The sequence below is a fragment of the Callithrix jacchus genome, chromosome 14, assembly GCF_049354715.1.
Source record: "Callithrix jacchus isolate 240 chromosome 14, calJac240_pri, whole genome shotgun sequence".
Taxonomy (NCBI): domain Eukaryota; kingdom Metazoa; phylum Chordata; class Mammalia; order Primates; family Cebidae; genus Callithrix; species Callithrix jacchus.
The window spans coordinates 4,583,536-4,602,309 of NC_133515.1; the positions used below are offsets into that span (position 1 = coordinate 4,583,536).

Below are 18,774 nucleotides of genomic sequence, written 5' to 3' on the forward strand. Positions count from 1 at the left end.
GGCAATTTGTGGTTCAATGCTAGACATAGTAAATTGTATCTTGGTGGGTGCTAGATATTTTTGTATTCTTAAAACTATTCTTAAATTTTGTTCTGGTAAGTGAATAAATTTCTTTGAAATATCCCAGGCTCACTTTTAGAATTTTTCAAGAGACCACTGGAGCATTAAGAGTAGGGTAATTTTCTCCACTGCTTAGGCAAACTCTTCTGAGTACTGTACCTGACACTCCAAGAATAATGAGATTTTCTTTTTTTAATTTTTTATTAATTGCTTTTGGGGTACAAGTGGATTTTGGCTACATGGATCAATTACATTGTGGTGAATTCTGAGATTTTTGTGTACCTGTCATGCAAATAGTGTACATTATACCTAATGTGTAGATTTTTATCCCTATAAACTTTCATGTCCTCCCCCTTCTGAGTCTTTAAAGTTCATTATATCATTCCATATGTATTTATGTACTCATGGCTTAGCTTGTGCTTACAAGTCAAAACACACGGATTTTGGCTATACACTCCTGTGTTATTTCACTTTGAATTAATGGACTTTAGCTCCATCCAAGTTGCTACAAAAATCATTATTTTGGCTCTTAATGACTGAGTAGTGTGTTCATATGTATGTGTCACATTTTCTTTATCTACTCATTAGTCAGCGGGCACTTAGGTTGATTCCACATCTTTTCAATTGCAAATTGTGCTGCTACATACATACATGTGCAGGTGTCTTTTACATAGAACGAATTCTTTTCCTTTGCATAGATACCCAATAGTGGGATTGCTGCATGGAATAGTAGATCTACTTTATGCCTTTAAGGAATAGCCATATTGCTTCCATAGGGGCCGTACTAATTTACATTCCCACCAGTAGTGTATACACATTGAGGTTTTAATCATGACTGTTCTTCAGGAATCAGATAGTATCTGAATTATGAGATTTTCCATACATGCTCATGAGGTTAGGCATTATTCTAAGCCTTGAATTTTCTCTGAAGATTGTTGTCTTCAATGCTTTTGGGTAATTTTAGTTTTTTCTTGGCATCAGTTATTTTCGTCATATGAATATGAATACACTAATCAGAGTCAGGAAAGTAGGAGGTCAGTTGTCTGGATAATAGGGGGCACATGTGGCGGACATGAGGCAAAAGTGTGAGGCACGTTTGAGGATGCTGAGATGTGGCAGGTGCTGGAGAACAGTCAGAGGGAGAGTCACAGGCCTGCCCAGAAGGCTTTGTATGCTTTCGGAGTCTATACCCTTGGGAATTTAGGCAGGAATGTGATAGGATAAGATTTGCTGTCTGCTTCTGGGAAGATGTAAGGAAGATGCGAGCACCCCCAGGACACTGCTAGATCAAGACAATCAAGTTAGTGGGAGAGAGGCAAAGATACCTTTGAAGGGTGGGGCCAGCTGGGGTGACTGCCTGGAGTAGGTGAAGAGAGGGCCACTAATTCCAGAGACCCATGCTGCACTGGAGAAAGAGCAGGCATGGAGAAAAGATGATTACCCCCAAACTCATCCCCATGTCCCAGAGCCCCCTGCTGCTGGGATTCTCCTCTCCTTCTCCCACCCCATTTTTCTCTCCTTGCCTAAGCTTCCAACCTTGTTGTCACCTGCAGGGAAGAAGCACAGATGCAGGCACAGGCAGAAGGCTCACCAGAGGGCTGCCCTGGGGGCTGTGCAGACCCAAAAGGGCAAGTGTGGGGGGTGTGATGGGCTTCAGGCCATCCTGAGGGTGTTTGAGTTACTTTCTTTCTTTGGAGAAGAATGTAGCTGCTTGTGGGGAAGATCTTAAGAAGGAAACCAGAACCTATCCTGTCCTGAGCCCTCATCCATGGGGGAGCCTCTTATGACTGAGTCAGACTCCCAGGGAAAAACCCACATTGGGTTTCACCTTTCACCCTTCTTCTTACCCCACCCAGTGTGGAGAGGGAGCAGAACTGACTGAGCAAAGCCATACTCAGCCCCTGATTAAGGGCTTGTCACTCCAGCTTCCAAATCCTGGTTGGTGCCCGCTGCACCTGGATTCCTTCCTTTTCCCAGGCCAAGTTCTTACCTTCAGCCTTGTCCCTGGAGAGCTCAGCCCTACTTTCTACCTTCTGAGGGAGACTCTTGGCCCCAGCAGAGAGAACTCCAAGGCCACCTCCCACCCATCCCCAGCACTGGTAGCCTGTGTCAACAGAAACCATTCCCTCTGGACTTGGCATTTTGCCTTTGGCAAGAGAGGTGCCACTGTGCTTTAGGGACATAAAGTGCCATTTGGACCTCCTGTAAAAAGAATGAGCATATTAATTCAGGTACAGAGGTGGCTGATAAGGTCTGACCCAATGAGGTGCTCAGGGTTTTTGGTCAATGACCTAGATGGTGATCTGTGCTGCCCTCCATAAAGCCTTGATCCCATAAGCCTTGCTGTAAGAGTTCTCCTCCAGTACAGGGGAAGTCTACCTGTGATCCAGCAGAAACTTGCAGCCCTTGGGGGCCTCTGCCAGTGTGGTGAGAGCCTTGGTGGTGTTCAGGTGCACCCTGTTTATGGCTGATATAGCATAGCAGTTCCAGGATCAGGTTGATGGCTTGTACATCCAGGATCACGTATGTCCCTGCAAGCTACCAACACAAGGCATTTCTAATAGAAGGTTGAATGATTTTCCTTATCAGGCTTAGTAAGTGAAGTGACTTGCTAATGTTCATAATTCTTACAGAACCAGCCATGAACCCGGGTCCCTTTCTGACTCACCCTGCACGCTGTGATACATGCAGTCTAAATAGCAGGGCCGGGGCAAGAACCCATGTCACCTGCACTTGGAGTCCAGTGACCCTTTGGGTTAAGCATGTGCCTCTGTGTGTGTGTGTGTGTGTGTGTGTGTGTGTGTGTGTGTGTGTGTTTCGTGATGGGGAGGAAGGTCACTGCTATCAGTAGCTGTTTTCTTCAACTTTTGTTCTGCAAACCCTAACAGCCGATTCTCTCCTTCCACATCTGCCCTTCTCCTGCTTCTGCACCTCCTCTGATCATGATTTTTTTCTATCCCTGGAGAAATGATGGTATCATTCTCACCTCTTCCAGGAAACGTGCCAGTTTTCTGTATTCCTAGATCCACCCACTTCTGTCTTTTTTTTTTTTGACAACATTTTATTGAACAATTTAATACTACATGTGTCAACATTGTAAAGTTATTGAGTAAATAAGCATTTATTCTAAATATTGAGAAATAGTCTGCATTTGTGCCAGGCTATGTGTCATGGCTTTGGTACTTTTAGACTATTAGAAATACCTTGTAGCATTAAAAATAGGACATTGAAGTAATTTTTTGGCAGCCTTCTCCCACACCACACTCCCCTGTATCACTTATCTTCCTGAAGTTGTTATTAATGATTAACACAACTAGCTGGGCACAGTGGTGTGTGATGGTAGTCTTAGCTTCTCAGAAGGCTGAGGTGGGAGGCCAGTTTAAGGCCAGGAGTTCTAGGTTAGGTGAACTATGATTGCATGTTGCAATTTAGCCTAAGTGACAGAGCAAGCCCCTGTTTCAAAAAAAAAAAAAAAGAAATTGCCATCATGCCATCACTCATTGAATGCTTAATATATGGCAAACACTTGCTAAACACTTCACATGCTTGATTTAAGCATCAAACCAGCTCTTTGAAGGGTACCAGCCCAAGTTTTTAGATGAGCAGACTGAAGTTCCCGCTGCTTCATATTGGAAACTTGCACTTGATTCTAAGGCCCCTGCTTCAAGAACTCTGCTTTGGGTTTGTTTCTACTGTTCCTGGGGCCTCCCTTCATGTTGGTGGTAAGCTGCTTCCTCTCTGAGTCTAGCTTCAACCCTGCCATTCTCCAGAAGCTGGATGATGGGGTGAAGTCAGCTCCCCTCATAGTGTGGGACACCAAATTGCCATTCTCATCTACAGATCACAGAGGGGAGGCCAGGAAGAGCCAGGGAGGGTGGTGGGCTGGGAGGTCATCTCAGAGGGAGAAGGGGTGAGGAGCTCTTATTTCAAGTTCCAAAGCTCTAGGACCTCCCTCTTCTCTGACTCCCTTCATTTCTAACAGCCTCAGCTGCTGCAGGCCCTTGGATGGGGCTGGGTGTGGGGAAGGTCACTCCACCCAGAAGATAGTTGCATAAATGATGTATCTTTGTTGTAGGATTATTTTGGGAGATATATGCATCAGTGAGGATGGCATAAAGAACCCAGAGTCAGGATGTAGGGTCTGACTCAAAGTGACAGAGAAAGTGGCAGTGTGTCTCTCATTAGCCAAAGAGGCCCTTGGACCAGGAGTCAGGAGTCTGGTGTTTTCTACTGGCTCTGCCTCCTGGTACACCGGGTCTCTGGAACTCAATTTTCTTCTGTATAATACCAGGAGGTTGGCCGGACACAATGGCTGACACCTGTAATCCTAGCACTTTGGGAGGCTGAGGTGGGCAGATCTCTTGGGCCCAGGAGTTCAAGACCAGCCTGTGAAACAGGGTGAAACCCCGTCTCTACAAAAAATACAAAAATTAGCCAGGCCTCATGGTGGGCACCTAGAGTACCAGCTACTTGGGAGGCTGAGGTGGGAGGATTACTTGAGCCCCAGAGGTCGAGGCTGCAGTGAGCTGTGATGGTACCATTGCACTCCAGCCTGGGAAATAGGGTGGATCCTCAAAACAAAAACAAAACTTAAAAACAAGCAAATGAAGAAATGAAAAAAAACTATGGGGTTGGAGTAGATGATCTCTAGGGTCACTTATAATTGATGTATTAGAATATTTGGGAAAAGGGCCTTAGGAATATATGAGGAACACCTGATGGAAATACCTTTATTTCCACAGCAGCTTCATGTGTCTCATTGATCCCCATGGCATCACTTTCCACATGTAGTGGGCAGGCATTGTTACCACTATTTAATAAATGAGGAACCAACAGAAGCTGAGGAGAGGAGTTGCCTGATGCCCCATGATTGGTGGCAGAGCCAGGATCAGCAGTGGGGCAGTGGGGCAGGGGGAACCTGGCAAGGCAGACTGGATGAGACCTGGGGTAAGTAATGGCAGGGGCCCAGTCATGACAGAAAATTAAGGTTAAGACTTACTTTGAGGTTTGTATTGGACAAGTAAATTCCCAAGAAAGAGGGAGGCATGGAGGCTAGCAAAGAACTCTGGAGTAAATAAAGGGGAGTGCCAGTAAGGGGCGTGGAGTACTTATGATGTGTCAGATACTTCTATATCTCTCCTGTCTGAACAAATCCTTACAGGAACCCCAGGAGACAGGTTATCTCCACTCTGCAAATTGGAAATCATACCCAGAGAGGTTCAGTTATGTGACCAAAACCACCCGGCTAAGATGCTAAGCATTCTGAACTGGAACTCGGTGACTCTGACTCCCAAGCTCTAGTTCTCTTCACTGCTGTGTTCCATTTGGGAAAGGCTGGTGATGGCGGGGAGGGGCTTATTGCACCCTGGTGTTTGGTTGGGAGTGGTCAGATTGGTGGGTTCGGATTGGTGGGTTCAGGGTGCAAGGCAGCCGGATCTGGGACTCCCGTGCTTGGGACTGGGGCTTACAAAGAGTTAACCCACCTCCTGCCTCCTCCTCCAGCTCTTCCTGGTGTACTGTTGCAACACTGCCTCACTCTGCCTCACTGTTCCCCTCCCACCTCCTTTCTTCTCCTCTCTAATTTTTTCAGAATTCTCTGCACCCGGGCTCCAGTTCTAGCCTTTGGGGTTCAAGATCACTGGGACCGGGCCGTGGTCTCTATGCCCTCAACTGTCATCCCAAGACACTTGTGACGTCCTGGACGGACTGAGACAAGACTCGGGAAGCCTCCTGCACTGCCACTGCCACACTGCCCTGAGCTCAAATGGAGGAGTGAGAGGCCATAGGTGTCTGGAATGGGCCTCCCCATCATGCCTGAACTGCTGCTGCCACTGGTGAGACCAGGGAGAAAGGGAAGTGTGGGCTGGTGGGCAAGGTCCTGCCCAGCCTGCATGGGCACTATCCGGGAGGGGGCTGAGCCTCTCCTGCCCTGGCCTGGCTCTGGCGCCAGCCTCAGGTCAGCAGGTCCTAACATCAGCTGCTGCCAATGTGGGGTTCCCCATTCATCCGCCTCTTGGAGTAGGTGCTGCGCTGAGGCAGGGGAACTGGAGAAGTTTGACAGGGAGAGAGTAAAAGGAAGCCCTGTCCCCTGACAGTGTGGGAGTTTGCTGGAGTTTGCCAGAACCACGGGAATGGGGGACAACTGATAGGTCCAAGGTGGGGCAGATTTGGCAGGGAAAGGAAAGGAGTGCGAGTAGGAAGGTTAGTGCTCCAGGAGCCCAGACAGTTCTGAATTCTGTCCCTCTGGTCAGCTGGCTGGCCTGGAATGTGTCAGGCTGTGGGGAGGCCAGGTTGACTGTGGAGCCTGGCCCAGCACCGCCTGTAGGGTAGGAGTAAGTCAGCTAGGGAAGTGGGGAGAGTGAGTCCAGGAATGATGCGTTGGTGTGGTGGGTTTGGAATGCTTGTTGGGGGAGGTATTTGAGAATGGGCTGGGACACTGTACGGGGCAGGGCAACCCAGTGGACAGCACCCCAGTGTCCCGGCCTTTCACCTGGGGACATTCCTTACCCTTCTGCCTGCTGGTAGGCAGATGGCTTCTGTGGGACTGACTTTCCAGGGAGCTAGCACTACCCCCACCTGGAAAGTGTCCTTGGGCCTGTCCTCCAGCCTCCCCTCCCCCATCCCCACTTCCCACAGACCTAAACAACAATCCCTTGGTTTCTGATTCTACAGTTGTTTGGGGAAGTTGATAGAAAGTTTTTCATCACTGGAAAATGTCCCTTTCTCTTACCTCGGCCTTGTTTCAAGGTATCCTTGATCATCCCCCATGTCTTGGTCAGGGAATCATCCCATTCAGTCACGCTGGGCCAACCAAATCAGGCAGATTTTCTCTGCCCTGTTGTGGCAGAGAAAGCTGTGCCTACCTCCTCTCTCTTATGCTCTTCCACTCCCACCATTCCTTTCTTTCCAACAATCTCCCCATAGTCTCCTCAGACTTCCAAGAGCCTCTTTTTTGAAATCCTTTCTGTCTAGTCCCCTTGCACCTCCTCTCTGCTCTGCTCTGGTCCCACATTTCCAGCTCCAGGTCCCCAGGCAGAACATCTCCATCAGGGTCTGACTCTTGTTCTCCCTCCTCCTGCCTCCTTAGTTTCACCCCGTCTTCCTTTCTCCCCACAGTCCTTCCCCCAGGGTCTCCCCACCAGAGAGCTGCCCTAACATCCTGCTTCTGTTTTCTGTTTGGGGTAGCCCTGGCTCTCTCATGTACCAGTGGCATGAGCAAGAGCAGTTTTCATAACCTAACCTTCCATGCTTTTGTTTCTTTATCTCCAAAATGCGTGTCATAGTCATGACCTCATACTGTTTCAAAAGTTGAATAGACTGATACATGCTAAGTGTTAATGTGATTATTAAGTGCATGCTCTGAGCTAGAGACACTGTGATAGGTGCTGTGATTACAGCAGAGAACAAAATCCCTGCTCATAGCTTTTTCCACTGGGGGAATAGGTTGTAGGAAATAGAAAGCACTCAATAAAGGTTGTATGTTGCTCTGATCAGTAGTAATTACTTGGTGGCTGCCTGTATGGAAAACAGAGGCTAAAGGTAGCAGAAACTGATAAAGGAAAGTGCGCGGGGCCAGGGTGCTCCAGCCCAGGTGGGATTATGTCTTCTAAGGGACAGAAGCCTGGTCTGGAGTTGGGGGTAAGGGGAAACCAAGAGAGTGCAAAATCATTCTGAATTTCTCACCATTCAATGGGCAATGCAAAGCTCACAGTGTGTGTGCGTGTGTGTGTGTGTGTGTGTGTGTGTGTGTGTGTGTGTGTGTGAGGTGGCATAGAGGAGTAGAGAAGAATCATACAGGAGAGAGTGCGGCAAAGCAAACAGAATTTTGCTGCTCTCAAAGAGCTTACAGCCTAGGAACCAAGACAGTTTACAGTGAAAAATTTTTTCAGAGCAATCCTGAGGAAAATGCATTGTGATGTGGTGTCCTGAGCACCAATGGAAGGAGGAAGAACTGGGGAAGGAGATGGGCCTTTGACCACAGCCCTGCCCTGCTTAGCATGTCTCAGCTCCTGTTCTCAGTGTCACAAAATTCTCCTGGCCTCAGGCAATTCTTCTGCCTTGGCCTCCTGAATAGCTAGGGCTACAGTGTGTGCCACAGTGACTGGCTAATTTATATTTTTATTTTTTGTAGAGATGGGGTCTTGCTATGTTGTCTATGCTGGTTTATAACTCCTGGCCTCAACTGATCCTCCCATGTTGGCCTCCCAAAGCCTTGGGATTACAGGCATGAACCACTGTGCTCCACCACAAGACACTTTTTTTGAGTTGGAGTTTCACTCTTGTTGCCTAGGCTGGAGTGCAATGGTGAGATCTTGGCTCATCACAAACTCCGCCTCCCAAATTCAAGCGATTCTTTTGCCTCAGCCTCCTTTGTTTGCTTGAGCCTGGGAGTTTGAGGCCGCAGTGAGCTATGATCTTGCCACTGCACTCCAGCCTAGGTGAGAAAGTAAGACCCTGTCTCAAAAAAAATTTGACCTCCCATCATGTTGAGGTCCTAGCCTCTTCTACACACCTACATGAGTACCTATAGAAACCCTGTCAGACTGTATTCCAGCCTGTGTGTCAGAATGAGACTCTGTCTCAAAAAGAATTTTTTTTGGCAAGGGGTGGTGGCTCATACCTGTAATCCTAGCACATTGGGAGGCCAAGGCTGGTGGATCATGTGGTCAAGAAATCAAGACCATCCTGGCAAACACAGTGAAACTCCATCTCTACTAAAAATACAAAAATTAGCTGGGCCTGGTAGCATGTGCCTGTAGTCCCAGCTACTTGAGAGGCTGAGGCAGAAGAATGGCTTGAATCCTGGAGTCAGAAGTTGCAGTAAGCTGAGAGCATGCCACTGCACTCCAGCTCAAAAAAAAAATTGTTTTAATTAAAAAGTTCTAGTATTGTATGTGCATGGTGGCTCATGCCTGTAGTTTGAACACTTTGGGAGGCTGAGGTGGGTAGATTGCTTGGGGTCAGAAGTTCAAAACCAGCCTGGCCAACATGGTGAAACCCTGTCTGTACTAAAAAAAAAATACAAAAATGAGCGGGATGTGGTGGCAGGTGTTGGTAATCCCAGCTACTCGGGAGGCTGAGGCAGGAGAATTGTTTGAATCCAGGGGGTGGAGGATGCAGTGAGCTGAGATCATGCCACTGCACTCCAGCCTAGGCGACAGGGCAAGACTCCTCAAAAAAAAGTTCTAATATCTAAAATGAGAAAAATTGCCAGGTGCAGTGGATCACACCTGTAATCCCAGCACTTTGGGATGCCAAGGCAGGTGGATCATCTGAGGTCAGGAGTTCAAGACCAGCCTGTTGTGAGCCAAGATTGCACCACTGCACTTCAGCGTAGGAAACACTGAGATTCCGTCTCTTAAAAAAAAAAGGTAAAAATGCATTTGAAAAGAACAGCAATAGCCAGGAACAGTGGCTCACGCCTATAAACCCAGCACTTTGGGAGGCTGAGGGTGGATGACAGCTCAACCTGGAAGTTTGAAACCAGCCTGACAACATGGTGAAACCCTGTTTCTATACAAAATACAAAAATTAGCCAAGCTTGTTACCATGAACCTATAATCCCAGCTACTTGGGTGGGGGAACTAAGGTGAAGATTGCTTGCACCTGCCCAGGAAGTTGAGGCTGCAGTGAGCAATGATTGTACCATCTCACTCCAGCCTGGGCAACAGAGCAATATCCTGTCTCAAAAAGCAAACAAACAAACAAAGAACAGCAACATTTCCTTATCATTGTTCACTGCAACCTCATCCTCCTGGGTTCAAGTTATTCTCCTACCTCAGCCTCCCAAGTAGCTCAGATTACAGGCACCTACCACTACACCCAGCTAATTTTTAGTAGAGATGGGGTTTCAACATGCTGGACAGGCTGGTCTTGAACTCCTGACCTTGTGATCCACCTGCCTTAACCTACCAAAGTGCTGGGATTGCAGGCCTGAGCAACCGTACCTGGCCAATCCCTTAGATTTTTATAAAGATGTTTTCTTTGTTTCCTAGTTCCCTAGTACTCACCTACAAAGTTGCAAAGGCTTTAAGGCTATTGCAACGGCCATCGAAGATCAAGCTGGGGAAGGGTGCAGCTCCTTAATGGGAGGCAGCCTCAGGGTTGACATCCTGCCCAGGATGAGCAGCAGTGAAGGACACTCCTGGGGTCCCTGGGGCCCTGGCTGGGAAAGGTGTTGGGGGTCGCACGAACCCAGGCTGAGGCGAGGCGAAAACATTGCCAGTGTAGCAGTGGGGTTGGTAGCCCTTGCACTGGCCATTGAGGAGCTTCTTCTGTGCGACCTTGTGCTCGTGCCCACCAAGCGCCGGGAGGCTGGTGTGCAGCCTGCTAGCTGCGTCGGATCACTGCTGCTCCCGGCCCTGCAGATTGGGAAATCTTAAAGTCGTCTTCAGGGCTTATAGGTGACTGCAGCTGGGCCGGAGCCTGTCAACGAGGAAGCGCAGGCTCTGCAGCGGCTTCCATCACCAGCCTGGACATGCGCACTCCTGGAAGACCCAGCAGCCCCGCCTTGACTTCCGTTCGGCTCCACATAAGGGGCGTGCCTCTGTGACGTCACAGTCGTGCACCTCCGGCAACGTCACAGAGCTGGACCTTCGACGACCTGACATGGCAGTATGTTACCTAGGAGCTGGCTTGTCTTCTCCGCAGAGCAGAGCCTGGTAAGCTTCAGCCCACTGCGTCTCATGTGCTGCTGGATGGAGAAGGGTAGTTAACAGACTCTGACCCAGCACAGTGTTTTTGTGGGTCAAAAATAGGAAAACTGTGTCTGGGCGCGGCAGAGGCAGGAAGTTTTCTTCAGGCCAGGAGTTCAAGGGCAGCCTGGCAATGTGGTGTGACCCCATTTCTGTAGTCCCACCTCAGCCTCTCAGCTACTTGAAGCCCAAGGTTCAAGGCTGCAATGAGCTATGATCCTACCACAGCACTCCAGCCTGCGAGACTGAGGTAAACCCCGTCTAAAAAAATCAGAAAACTATCCAAGTGTGCCACATTGGGGGACTGCTTAAAGCAAAATTGAGGCTTCCTGGGCCCTGTAATCCCAGCACTTTGGGAAGCCGAGGCAGGAGGATGGCTTGGACTCAGGAGTTTGAGACAGGCCTAAGCAACATGACAAAACCCTGTCTCTACAAAAAGCTAAAAAAATTAGCCAGGCATGGTGCATTCCTGGCCTAATAGTTTGTATTTTTTTGTAGAGATGGGGGTCTTGCCCCCATGTTGCCTAGGCTGGTCTCAAATTCCTGGGTACAAGCCATCTTCTCACCTTGGCCTTCAGAGTCATTGGGATTACAGATGTGAGCCACCACGCTCCGCTTGAGTTAGGCTATTCAATAACAAAGTGCTTAGCCCGGCTTGGTGGCTCATACCTGTAATTCCAGCACTTTGGGAGGCCAACACAGGTGGATCACCTGGGGTCAGGAGTTTGAGATCAGTGTAGCCAACATGATGAAACTCGGTTTCTACAAAAATTAGCTGCATGTGGTGGCACATGCCTGTAGTCCCAGCTACTCTGGAGGCTGAGACAGAAGAATTGCTTGAACCCAGGAGACAGAGGTTGTAGTTAGTCAAGATCACATCCCTGCACCCTAGCCTGGGTGACAGAGTGAGACTCCAGAGTTTGAGACCAGCCTGGGCAATGTAGTGAAACCCTGACTCTACAAAACAAATAAAAAAGGCAGGTGTAACTGTGTCCACCTATGGCCCCAGCCACTTAGGATGCTGAGGCAGGAGGATCACTTGACGCCAGGGGCAGGTCTTCAGTGAGCTATGATTATCCCACTGCTCTCCATCCTGAGCAAAAGAATGAGACCTTGTCTCTAGATAGCTAGCTAGATAATTGATACATAGTTTTCTATCAGAATTTGTTTTCCTACATTTGAGCATATTTTTCTAAAGTAGCATTTGACACATCAGCATTTTACAGTGTTATTAGTTGTTAATATGATTATGTTTTTCTGAAATACAGTGTTTTTTACAAAAGCAGTTTTGTCTGTCAGACCACAGAGATAGGTCCTCAAGTGAATTTGCCTGATGTTGGTGACCTTGGTACCATTTTCTCCAGTTGATTGGAACAGTCAGTAATTTCAGGTCACTATTGGACTTGGAGGAAGAGCCCAAAGGCAACAAGTAAGGGCACTGGTGCCCAGGCCCTGTTAGAAGCATTTTCACTTTCCCTTAAGGTTTCCCTTGATGAACATGGAAGTACTATGTGTAGGATTGACTGTTCCAGCATCTTTGTATATTAGGCCAAATTTATACATCTTACCTTTATGAGAGGCGCCTTGGTAGGCTAGGGGAGGTACACATGAAGTCTGATCTCAGCTTCACTGTCCAGAGATGCAAAACGGTCCAATCAAATAACATTCTCTGAGCCTGTTTCTCTGTTATTTGTTTTATTTAATTTTTAGAGATGGGGGTCTTGCTCTTTTGACAGGCTGGAGTACAGTGGTGCCATCTTGGCTCACTACAACCTCCACATCTCGGGTTCAAGCCTCATCCTCCCTAGTATCTTGGACTACAGGCTCGCACCTCCATGCCCAGCTAATTTTTGTATTTTTAATAGAGATGGGGTTTCACCATGTTGGCCAGGATGGTCTTGATCTCTTGACCTCATGATCCACCTGCCTTAGCCTCCTGAAGTGCTGTGATTACAGGTGTGAGCCACCACGCTTGCCCTGAACCCATTTCTTTAGCTGTAAAATGAGAATAACAATTACACTCATCTAAAAAGACAGCTTATTGTACTTTTATTGTCTATGAAACTGTTTTTAACACAGTAATTATTTTCTTTGCCATGCCACATTTGTTTTTTGTTTTGTTTTTGTTTTTCTTTTAGATGGAGTCTTTTTTTTTTTGAGATGGAGTCTCTCTGTCGTAGCCCAGGCTGGAGTACAGTGGCATGCTTTTGGCTCATCCTGTTTCATACCCACAGAGAGACTCTTTTATTCTCCAGGGCCTGGGGAGCAGCCAGTTTCCATGAGTTAAATGCAGATCTGAACCATGCCAAGCTGGGATTTAAAGTACACACTCTCCTGTTCTGAAAAGTAGCTAGGGATTCCAACTTGGTGAGGGGGAGAGTGTGGCAGAGCCAGACCAGACAAGGACTGATCACCGGGAAAAGCATGCTATCAAAGGCCTTGGTGAGTGCTGAGTGCTGTGGCTCATGCCTTTAATCCCATCACTTTGGGAAGCTGAGACAGGTGGATCACTTGAGGCCAGGAGTTTAAGTTAAGCCTGGGCAACATGGCAAAACCCCGTCTCTACTAAAAACACAAAAATTAGCCAGGTGTGGTGGCACGTGCCTGTAATCCAAGCTACTCAGGAGGCTGAGACAGAAGAATGGCTTGATCTAGGCAGGCAGAGGTTGCAATGAGCCAAGATCAAGCCAGTGCACTCTAGCTTGGGCAACAGAGTGAAACTCCATCTCCAAAGAAAAAAAAAAACATGAAGAAGAAATGTCTACTTCTGGGGGTTGGGTGGGGGATTGCTGACAGAACTGGAAACTTTCTTGAGGTGGCATTGCTTGTTTTGAGATGGAGTCTGGTTCTCTCACCCAGGCTGGAGTGCAGTGTCCCAATCTTGGCTCACTGCAACCTCTGCCTCCCCCTCTCCAGGTTCAAACACTTCCCATGTCTTAGCCTCCTAAGTAGCTGAGATTACAGGCATGTGTCACCACGCACAGCTGATTTTTGTTGGAAGAGACAAGGTTTCACCATGTTAACCAGGCTGGTCTTGACCAAGTCATCTGCCCACTTTGACGTCCCAAAATGCTGGGATTATGGGCGTGAACCACTGCATCCAGCCCCTTCAGGTGGGTTTTGAGGCTTCACTACAATACTAGTTTCCTGTTGCTGCTGTGACAAATTAGTACAAACTTAGTGGCTTAAAACAACACAGATGTAGACAGGCATGGTGGTTCCCCGTCCCCCTCCCCCCGTAATCCCAGCACTTTGGGAGTCTGAGGTGGGCAGATCAGCTGAGGTTGGGAGTTCAAAACCAGCCTGACCAACATGGAGAAACTTCACCTCTACTAAAAATACAAAAATAGCTGGGCGTGGTAGTGCATGCCTGTAATCCCAGCTACTCCGGAGGCTGAGGCAGGAGAATTGCTTGAACCTGGAAGGTGGAGGTTCAGTGAGCTGAGATCATGCCTGGGCAAAAAGAGCAAAACTCTGTCTCAAAAAAAATCCAAACTGTATTCCCTTACACTTCTGAAGGCCAGAATTCTAAAGTCAGTCCCACTGACTCAAGGTGGGAGCAGGGCAGGTACCTTCTGAGGCTCTGTAGGAAAACTCATTTCCTGGCCCTGAAGGTGGCCTGCACTCCTCAGCTTGTGCTGCCCTTCTTGAATGACTCAAGGTTCCTGCTTCCTCACTACACTTCTCACCACTCTCCATCACCTGCTCTGCTCTTACAAGGATCCAGGTGAGTACATCAACCCCACTGTGACAAGCCAGAATAATCTTCCCAGCCAGAGATCCTTAATTTCATTATATCTGCAAAGCCCCTTTTACCATATGAGGTCATGTTCACTGGTTCCTGGGATTAGTTTATGAGCATTTTGGGCGGGTCACTATCAGCCTACTATAGGTATGCTGCGAAACGATTACACCTTCCTGGTGTTTCAGTGATTGGGAGAAAAAGGGTTGAGATTTCTTGCTCTGGGGTCCCTCTTAAACTTGTTTTGTTTTTTTTTTCTTTTTTGAGATGGAGTCTTGCTCTTTCACACAGGCTGGCTGTGGTCTTGGTTCCCTGCAACATCCGCCTCCTGGGTTCAAGCAGTTCTTCTACGTCAACCTCCTGAGTAGCTGCGACTGCAGGTGCCTGCCACTATGCCTGGCTAAGTTTTGTATTTTTGGAGGAAATGGAGGCAAGGAGGGGGTAGCAGAAGGTGCGGGAGGGGATGGAAGTTTCTGCTATGTTTCGCTGAGCTCCAAGGTCACCTACCTCTGCTCCCAAAGTGCTAGGATTACAGGCCTGCATCACCTCACTGACTGCTCTAAAGCCTTATTTCCACACAGCTGAGACATGTTTTAGGAGTTTGCTAAAAGACCCCTGGAGACCTTCTCATTGTGGCCTCCCTATTGTCTTATTTAATTTGATTGATCTTTTCTGCCCTCCTCCTTTTCAGAAATTAAAAGGAAAAAAGAGGTACTAAACTTTAAAACTTCTCCTACAGTCTCCAATTAAACTAATTATGAGAAACACCAAAAAAGGGAAAAAATTTTTCAAAAGCAGTAAAATGATATGGACTGTTGAGATGCAAAATATAGGAAATTATACGTTAGTGTTTCTCTGATACAGGGATGTGTTATTGAGAATCAACTCAATTTTCAGAGAAGTGGAATGATCATATCGCTGATCTATGTAAACACATCGAAGAATTATCTGAAAGAAAATATGGTATGTCTAAACTGGAAGTCCTGTAATTCCTTGTTCATGAGTGTTTACACAGTGGAGTCACTGTTTATCTTGTAGGGTCTGTCTAAATATTAGAAATATTCTTTGTTTCTAGATTACTGCAAAGCTAAGTAAAAGTTGTATCTCTTAAATTATCAGCATTTCTTTTAAACTTTCAGCATGGATATTCGGGATTTATTTACATATTTATTGCAGAGTCCTGGATCTTAGGGATTTAATTAATATATTTTTAAAACTAATTGTTTCTCCTTATCTGCTTTGTTAAATTCAGCATTTGGCCAGGCATGGTGGTTCATGCCTGTAATCCCTGCACTTTGGGAGGCCAAGGCAGGCAGATCTACATAAACCATGAGGTCAGCTTGGCCAAGTCTCTTATCCTGTCTGAGCCTTAGTATGCTCTTGTGATTATGAGAACTGAAGATCTATCTCGAAGATTTGATGAGATACTATAGTACTTCACATAATACCAGGCATATAAATACATAATAAATGCTTCCTCCTTATCTTTTTATTTACTTATTTATTTATTTTTTGAGACAGATTCTTGCTCTGTTGCACAGATTGGAATGCTGTGGCATGAGATCTTGGCTCACTGCAACCTCTGCCTCATGGCTTCAAGCAATTCTTCTTCCTCAGTCTCCCAAGTAGTGGGGATTATAGGCATGCACCACCACGCTCAGCTAATTTGTGTATTTTTAGTAAAGACAGCATTTCACCATGTTGGCCAGGCTGGTCTTGAACTCCTGACCTCAAGTGATCCACCCAGCTTTGCCTCCCAAAATGCTGGAATTTCAGGTGTGAGCCACTACACCTGGCTTATGTTTTTATGATACTGTTAATTTAGTACTGAGTTAAAAATTATTTGCTATTAAAGTTTAATGAATTGACTATTTTATAAATTATGACAATTTTTATATATGTTATTAGTTTTATAAGGTGAAACTGATTATGTTGTGGGGCTTTTGTTGTGATGGTAGTTTATTAGATTATTTTTTTAAAGACAATAATGTTCAGCTGTTGTGAAATTATAAAAAGTGAAATTTTAAAAACAATCTTCACATTTTATAAATTTAAAGCAATATTAATGGTAATTGCCTTAGGAAAAGATACTTTTGTTGTAATATAAAAGTATGATATTCAAGGTTAGTGCACAGCAAGGGATATTAAATATAAGCACTAATGGGTTATGTGGTACACTTGAAACAGTACAAATATCAATGTTTAGCAAATAGACCTTAACACATAACAATAGCAAAAAAATGGAGCTGTTTTGATGGGAGACTGTTGATTATATTTGAATTTAATACTCCCCATGCTCTTGACTTTCTTTTTTTTTTCTTTGAAACAGAGTCTTGCTCTTTTACTCAGGCTGGAGTGCAGTGGTGTGATCTCAGCTGACTGAAACCTCCACTTCTCAGGTTGAATTGATCCTCTCGCCTCAGCCTCCCTAGTGGCTAGGACTACAGTTGAGTGCCACCATGCCCAGCTAATTTTTGTATTTTTAGTAGAGATGGGGTTTTACCATGTTGGCTAGGCTAGTCTTGAACTCCTGACCTCAGGTGATCCACCCACTTGGCCTCCCACAGTGCTGGGGTTACAGGTGTGGGCCATCTCCACCTGGCTAGCTCTTGACTTTTTTGAGATGGAGTTTTGTTCTTGTCACCCAGGCTATAGGGCAGTGGCTCGATCTTGACTCACTGCAACCTTTGTCTCCCAGGTTCAAGCTATTATTCTGCCTCAGGCTTCAGAGTACCTGGGATTATTGGCATGTGCCAAAGTTAATTTTATATTTTATTAGAGACAGGGATTTTTTCATGTTTCTCAGACTAGTCTGGAACTGTCTACCTCAGGTGATTTGCCTGCCTCAGCCTTCCAAAATGCTGGGATTACAGGCTTGAGCCGCCATGCCCAGCCCAGCTCTTGACTTTTTATAGCTGTTGTATTATTTTAATCTTAAGTAAATAAATGCTAGCTTAAAGGTTGCAGTTCAGGGAATTTTCAGTTTCTTTTATTTAAAAAAGTTATTTTTGTAAGTCCAATAAGGTTAGTACACTAATGTTTCTGTTTTGAAAATATGACCTCTTCCATTTAGTACTGTATGTATTAAATAATATTAGCTGGTATGTTTTTCTCGCTTTGTAATGTGGTTCAGATTTCTGTAGAAAGTTTGACTGTATCTACATTGCCTGAAAGTAATGGGATATATCTCCCCTCCCCTCCACTCCCCTCCCCACTTTTCTTTCTTTCTTTCTTTCTTTCTTTTGAGGCAGAGTTTTGCTCTTGTTGCCCAGGCTGGAATACAATGATGCTATCTCTGTTCACCACAACCTCTGCCTCCCAGGTTCAAGCGATTTTCCTGCCTCACCCTCTTGAGTGGCTGGAATTACAGGCACCTGCCACCATGCCCAGCTAATTTTGTATTTTTGGTAGAGACGGGTTTTCTTCAAGTTGGTCAGGCTGGTCTTGAACTCCTGATCTCAGGTGATCCGCCTGTCTTGGCCTCTCAAAGTGCTAGGGTTACAGGTGTGAGCCACTGCACCCAGCCCTCTTTTCTTTTCTTTTTTTCTGAGCTGGAGTTTTGCTCTTGTCACCCATGCTAGAATGCAATGAAGTGATCTCAGCTCACTGCACCCTCTGCCTTCCAGGTTTAGGTGATTCTCCTACCTCAGCTTCCCAAGTAGCTAAGATTACAAGCACCCACCACCACAACTGGCTAATTTTTGTATTTTTTGTAGAGATGTGGTTTTGCCATGTTGGCCAGCCTGGTCTCCAATTCCTAACCTCAGATGATTCACCTGCCTTGGCCTCCCAAGTGTTAGGATTACAGGGGTAAGTCACCCTGCCTGGCTGTAATGGGATATTTCAATGCAAACTTTGATAAACAGAATATTAGCATTTTGGTTGTTCTTTTTATTTTCCTCACACTATTTTTCTTTGGACTGAATTACAATAACGGAAGTCAAAATGAAATTATAAAAGTTAAAGAGCAATGCCTGGCTTGGTGGCTCATGCCTATAATCCCAGCACTTTGGGAGGCCAAGGCAGGTGGATCACGAGGTCAGGAGATCAAGACCATCCTGGTAAACACGGTGAAATTCTGTCTCTACTAAAAGTATAAAAATTATTTGGGCATGGTGGCAGGTGCATGTAGTCCCAGCTACTTGGGAGGCTTAGACAGGAGAATCACTTGAACCCGGGATGTGGAGGTTGCAGTGAGCTGAGATTGCACTGCTGCACTCCAGCCTGGCAACAGAGCAAGACTCCATCTGAAAAATAAAAAGTTAAAGAGCAATACAG

At 46.3% G+C, this 18,774-nt stretch overlaps 2 protein-coding genes across 7 annotated transcripts in view; one reads left to right on the forward strand and one right to left on the reverse strand.

Annotated features, from left to right (window-relative positions):
- LOC144576385 (CAP-Gly domain-containing linker protein 2-like) overlaps positions 1–10,567 on the reverse strand; it is a 67,307-nt gene extending 56,740 nt beyond the window's left edge. The window contains exons 1-2 of one of the 2 annotated variants that reach the window (XM_078348383.1): positions 10,071–10,567; positions 2,440–2,591 (exon numbers count right to left, since the gene is read on the reverse strand). The gene's annotated coding sequence lies outside the window, so the exon portion shown is untranslated. Of the gene's footprint in view, positions 1–2,439; positions 2,599–10,070 lie in introns of both variants that reach the window. The other variant, XM_078348384.1, reaches the window with a different exon arrangement.
- Positions 5,672–18,774, forward strand: part of LOC144579136 (serine/threonine-protein kinase PAK 4-like) — a 118,098-nt gene continuing 104,995 nt past the window's right edge. For all 5 annotated transcript variants that reach the window (XM_078348379.1, XM_078348378.1, XM_078348380.1 and 2 more), the window contains exons 1-4: positions 5,672–11,004; positions 14,788–14,876; positions 15,361–15,459; positions 18,213–18,306. The gene's annotated coding sequence lies outside the window, so the exon portion shown is untranslated. The remainder of the gene's footprint in view (positions 11,005–14,787; positions 14,877–15,360; positions 15,460–18,212; positions 18,307–18,774) is intronic.